Genomic DNA, 6,000 nt, shown 5'->3' on the forward strand with positions numbered 1-6,000 from the left:
GGGAATTCCAAAGTGCATGAAAAGCACATTTTGAGCTTTTGCATAATTTTCCGCCTCCTCGCCCGACAGGCGCGCTAGTACGTTGGCGACTTCACACGGGAGGAAAGCTAGCAGCATAACTGACCAATAACCCCGGTCTAGCTGCTCCTCCGTACAATTGCATTCAAAATTTTGAAGAAAAGTCCTTATTTCATCGCCTGTTCGGAAAACACTTAACCTAGATCGAATTGTTTTCATTCTTACGAGGTTAAGTTGACGTGTGATTTCCCGCAGCTCCCTTTCCCGCTCTTGTCGAGCTACTTCATCCCACTCTCGCATCTTTTGATCGAGCCGGTTTTTCTCGACCTCCATTTGCTCTTCACGCTTCCTCTTTTCTTCATCCTCTCGCTTCTTTTGTTCCCGTGCCTTCTATAATTACTCCCGAATGTACTCCCAACCTCCGACTATCTCCTCCGCGTCTGCACCGCTTCCCTCAATTGCCTCAATTAACGGCGGTTTCCTACGGATAGACCCACAATCGATGCCCAATTTCCCGCATACAAGAACTAGGTCCGGTCTCTACACTATGTGGTCAGAGAAGATTCCCAGGCAATCTCTGGAGCCACATTCCATTACCTAGGTTTACAAATCCCAAAGATGTACAACCTGGCAAAACTCAAAAGAGACCAGACCGTGCACTTACACATACCAGAGCCAGGACGCCGCGCAGACCACCACACCGGTGCCATCCAGTTGATATACCTTGGGGCAGCAGCATCCCACCGCTGCCACCAGTTGATATGCTCGGGTATTGGTACCAGGGTCTTCACCGCGTTAGGACGCAGCAGTGGACTACGAAGGGAAGCCTTCGGCAGGAATAGCAAGCTTGAAGGTTTATTTTACATGTTTACAAAACAGGAAGTAGACCAAAGTCAGAAAATGGGGGAGGATGATTTGGGACACCACAGAATGCTGCTTAAATGGAGTTCACATTCCCCAGGCACCCAGCTAGGGAATCTGATCTCTGGTTGAGCGTCCAATGGGCCGCTAGCGGCTTCATAGGCTCCACCCTCCCCACAATACCACGCACACCGCACAGACACACACACACACGGGCAAGGAGGAACTTGGCGTCTCTCAGTCGCGAACTGTTGGTTTTCCGCGGGCCGACCAGGCCCAAAGGTCGTTGCCGTTGTGTGATGATCCTGATCGATGGGGACACGAGCGCTGACCGCTCACACCGGTGACCTCTTCAGGGACAAATCAGCCGTGTCGCCCCTCCGCTTTGTCGGCTCCTTAGGCCGCACGCGGGCAATGAGTTGGCGGCGCCGTCGCCCCCGCCGTCCTCGCCACTGGTTCTCTTCCGTCGGTCCACGGGCAGCACGGGAGAAACACCGCACTCAGCCTTCCCGGCGAAGGGGATTAGACGCCTTTGTGTGCGGCGACGCCGTCGCCATTAGTTGCCCCACGCAGTGTCTCTGTCGTCTCCCCCGAACTGCAGCGCTTTCCGTCGCAGTAGCCTGATGGCGCCGGACTGGCTCGCCTGTTCCCGCTGCCAGTCCCCAGGAGCGCAGTTCGGCACCAGAGCCGCAGTCAGCATCGCCGGCGAAGGGGATTAGAGCCTTTGTCCACGCCAACGCCGTTGACAGAAGCCGCACCCAGGCCAGCTTTTCCTTGCGTCTTCTCCGAAAAACAGCAGTGCTTTCCGAAAGGTCAGCGTAGCCCGATGGCGCCAGCCCGGCTCGCCGTTCTCCGCTGGCTGGGCCCCCGATCACTACAGCGCCCAGAACGCGGGCCTTTTTCACATCGGAATCACATAAAATTGTTCGTCTTAAAAGCTAGAGTAATCGTCGTAACGATCGCGCGTAAATCGGGTTAAGATTGCCCTTGTTACGATTAAGCGTGTGTGACGTTGTGTCTATCAACAGGGACTCGAGATGAAGCCGTGATGCTGTGTTTTTCTTTCTCGATGATTCCTGCCTTTTCCCAATCGATTGGGTGATTTTGCGTCACCGCGTGCTCTGCCAAGGCGTTATTGCGAATATTTTCATTCCGCACATCACGAGCATGCTGCTGTAAGCGCTTCTTATAACTTCCAGTTTCGCCGATGTAGACACCGTTGCAATCTGCGCAAGGCATGGCGCGCACAACTCCTGGGAATTCCTATTTCGGCAACTGGTCTCTCACGTTCATCAGTTGTCGCGTTTTCTTTGCGGGGACATGGGCTACTTGCACGCCATACTCTCGTAATACACAGGCGAGACACTCACTTGTTTCCGGCACATATGTAATAGCAGCACGTTTCTCGGGGGGAAGAGGGGAATCAGGTTGTCGAGGTCGTGTCAGCTGTCGTTCTGCTGACCTGATGAAATGACTTGGGTAACCACAGCTAGCGAGATCTTTCTGTACCATAGATGCGTCCGCAGCAGCGTAAATGGTGCTTGTGCACATTCTTTTGGCACGCTGTATTAAACTGCTGGCAACAGCGCTTTTTTGGGGGGCGGCAGGAGAGACGGAAATGAAATGTAGGCGGCGGCCTGTATGTGTAGCCTTTCTGTATATGCCAAACGATAACTTTCGGCATTCCCTTGTGTAAGGGATCGGTAGTGTACGCGGGGTCATCGGAACGCGGCCGGGGGCGCTCAAAGCGAAGCGTCTCCTTTCTTGGAACGCGGCCGCTCGCGAACGCGCCGGGAACTACGGGTATCCCCCCGCCCGCGGTACCGATTCGCGCACGTACTGGCACGAATGTGTATTTGTGTTTGTTTTTAATTTTATTTTGCAATGGAAAGGGCGTTTTGCCCTACGGAAGCTGGAGGGCTGGTCATGCTCTCGGTAAACCAATCATGTGAGCAGTGTAACATGATTGGAAGCTACCAAATGTGGGCCGGGCCTCTAGGGCTTTAAAACCGGGTCTCGGAGCCGGAAGCAGGGTTTTGCGCTAAGGTGAGATGCTATGCATCTTCGGCTATGCCGAGTAGGGGCCTCTTCTAGTATTAGCCAGTTCCACCTTTTTGTTGTTGTGTATCTCTTTGCCGTTTAATTTGTCTCGACGACCTTAACTTGTATACGCTGTAAATATCTGTACATAAAACTTCAAGTAATCGCCTTACCCGTGCATCTCAACTCATCAAAGACAGTCTGTGACGGGGCACCCCTGGTGCGAAGATCAAGTTTCAGTCTTCGAGTTTAACGAACCGTCTCTGGCGGGGCACCTCCGGTGCAAGGAAGACATGGAACCTGAAATTTACTGGCGCCGTCGACAGGATCCTGCGGCCATCGGAAGACGGCGCAGGAAGAAAACTGAAGGCAGGCGAAAAGGCGACGACAAGGCAACAGGTCAGCGTTCGAGAACGGACCGGGAGGGAGAGACCGCGGCAAGGACCACGGGAGTAGTCCAGCGACTCGAGACTGCGTCCGGTGAAGGAAAGCAGCGCGTCGAGAACTTGACGGTCACCGGCGGGTCACAGCAAGTGACGACAGCGGGCACAGGACCAGCGGCGTGCGACAGCTCATCGCAGCGTCTGGTGAAAGTGGCGGTGGACTCCGACGCCAAGGAGCTGGCAATGCGGATCGACGCGTCGAAACTGTGAGTTTCCTTCGTCGCATTGCTCACGTCCCTGTGCATGTGTTCGAGCCGGTAGGACAGTTGAGGGGTACAGACGGCGGTATGGAGAGTTATTCATGCCGGCCCTCACTGGATGTGAGGTACCAGGTTGAGTTAGCGAAGGCGCGCTTAGCGGACCTTCAGGCTCAACTTGCGAAAGTAAATGGCGGAAAGGCGCTGCTTCACGAGGAAGAACCTCAGGATGTTAAGCATGTCTTGAAGGTAATAGAAGCAAGACGCCAGCAGGTAGAGCTCGAGATCTCTAAGATCAAGGAGAGTAGAAGAGCCAGTGAATCAGCCCGGGAGAACTGCTCCGAGTCCCGAGAGGTGAGGCCGCCTGTGCTGGAAGACAAAGGATTATGCTTGTAATGCACAGGTCAGGGAAACAGCAATGAGGACGCTGAAAGCAATCAGCCAGTATGCGGGAACGCATCTTTGTTAGGAAAGGCCGCAAAAGGTTCAGGAAGTGAAAACAGGATTCCTGAAGGACGCGGAAATATCACAGCTTTTCCGCCACCGCGGGCGGCTAGCAAAGAACAGGAGCAGCCCAATTCTCATGATCTAGGGCCAATCGAGACCAAGGTGTCCGATAACAAACAGGACAGCGCTGGAATTCCTGCAGGCTCTATGACTAAGATTGCGACCTCTGACACGGAGCTAGTAACAGGTGAAAATCTGGCGTTGCTGCAAACACACACTGTGTCGGCCATAGGGATGAAGTGCCCCGTAGCGTTACTGGTGGCAAGAGCCCTTCATCTGAGGCAGATAGCGGAGGTGGGCCCGCTGGGCCGACCGGGCAGAGCGGCGCGCAGCTGTCCAACGCAACCAGTGTGTGTCCGGCCAGGTCATTTGAGGACCCGGAAATGAGTGGCGACTTGCCGCAAGGCAAGCTCGGGTCAAGTGACTGCGAGGGAGCTCATGGAGCCTCGGAGTTAGACGATGCCACGAAGCCGGCAAGTGCCTATCAAGCAGGGAACGTCAACGTCAGTGTTTGCCCGAGCAGGAACGGGGCAAATGGCTCTAAGCGAGGCGAAGGGCCAGGAGGCAGGTGCGCGGCTTTCACGTTAAAAGTCAGTGCGTGGAACATTACGTTCCGTGCTCCAGGTCGCCAAATAAAGCGCAGCGAGACCGGCCGCATTGGTATGGTTAGACGGGGCAAGGGATATGCTCCTTACGCAGCACGCGTCTCGTATTGGTGCGCCGAAGAGAGCGTGCCCTCAAGGGCGTCGCGTGATCATGGATTTGGACCCATCGAGTACCATAACGTTTTCGATCCTGGAGGGCAGCAACTTTTTAGTTATCGCCCCGTTGTGGCACCAGCCTAATGAGTGAGTGACCGTCAGGCGTTAATCGGGTTGATTAACCCTTAGTGGCTCGAACGCACACGGGGACTCTCGGTGCGACCAAGGTGGCTCACGTGGCCGCTTACGGACCCTATATGAGTGCCAATGAACGCTCCGGTTGCGAGTGTCTGTGTGCATGTGTGTCCATTCGCCAGGACGTGTGTGTTCTTGGAGGTGGTGAACTGGGTGCAACCCATCAACTTGGACGCCACTGTGTGTATGCCACTGTGTGTATTTTAGTGTGCAATTTGCTTATGTTTTCTTGGTGCTCGTAAGCATTTTGCGTAATGTTGTGATGGTGCCCGTGTGCATTAATTTGCTTTTGGTTTTGTTGGTGCCAGTGCTTGTGTAGCTGCGGTATGTCCCCCACAGGGTGGTTTTGTGACCCGTACCGATCCCTTCTTTGTTGTAATTCTAAAAGTGGCATTTGAGCCTTTTGTAGAATCTTGGGAAGGGCGTGTAAGGGATCGGTAGTGTACGCGGGGTCAATGGAACGCGGCTGGGGGCGCTCAAAGCGAAGCGTGTCCTTTCTTGGAACGCGGCCGCTTTCGAACGCGCCGGGAACTACGGGTGTCCCCCCGCCCGCGGTACGGATTCGCGCACGTACTGGCACGAATGTGTATTTGTGTTTGTTTTTACTTTTATTTTACAATGGAAAGGGCGTTTTGCCCTACGGAAGCAGGAGGGCTGGTCATGCTCTCGGTAAACCAATCATGTGAGCAGTGTAACATGATTGGAAGGTACCAAATGTGGGCCGGGCCTCTAGGGCTTTAAAATCGGGTCTCGGAGCCGGAAGCGGGGTTCTGAGCTAAGGTGAGATGCTATGCATCTTCGGCTATGGCGAGTAGGGGCCTCCTCTAGTATTAGCCAGTTGCACCTTTTTGTTGTTGTGTATCTCTTTGCCGTTTAATTTGTCTCGACTGCCTTAACTTGTATATGCTGTAAATATCTGTATATAAAACTTCAAGTAATCGCCTTACCCCTGCATCTCAACTCATCACAAGACCGTCGCTGACGGGGCACCCCTGGTGCGAAGATCAAGCTTCAGTCTTCGAGTTAAACCAACCGTCT

The sequence above is a fragment of the Amblyomma mixtum genome, chromosome 5 (assembly GCF_055824585.1).
Source record: "Amblyomma mixtum isolate Tamu chromosome 5, ASM5582458v1, whole genome shotgun sequence".
Classification (NCBI taxonomy): Eukaryota; Metazoa; Arthropoda; class Arachnida; order Ixodida; family Ixodidae; genus Amblyomma; species Amblyomma mixtum.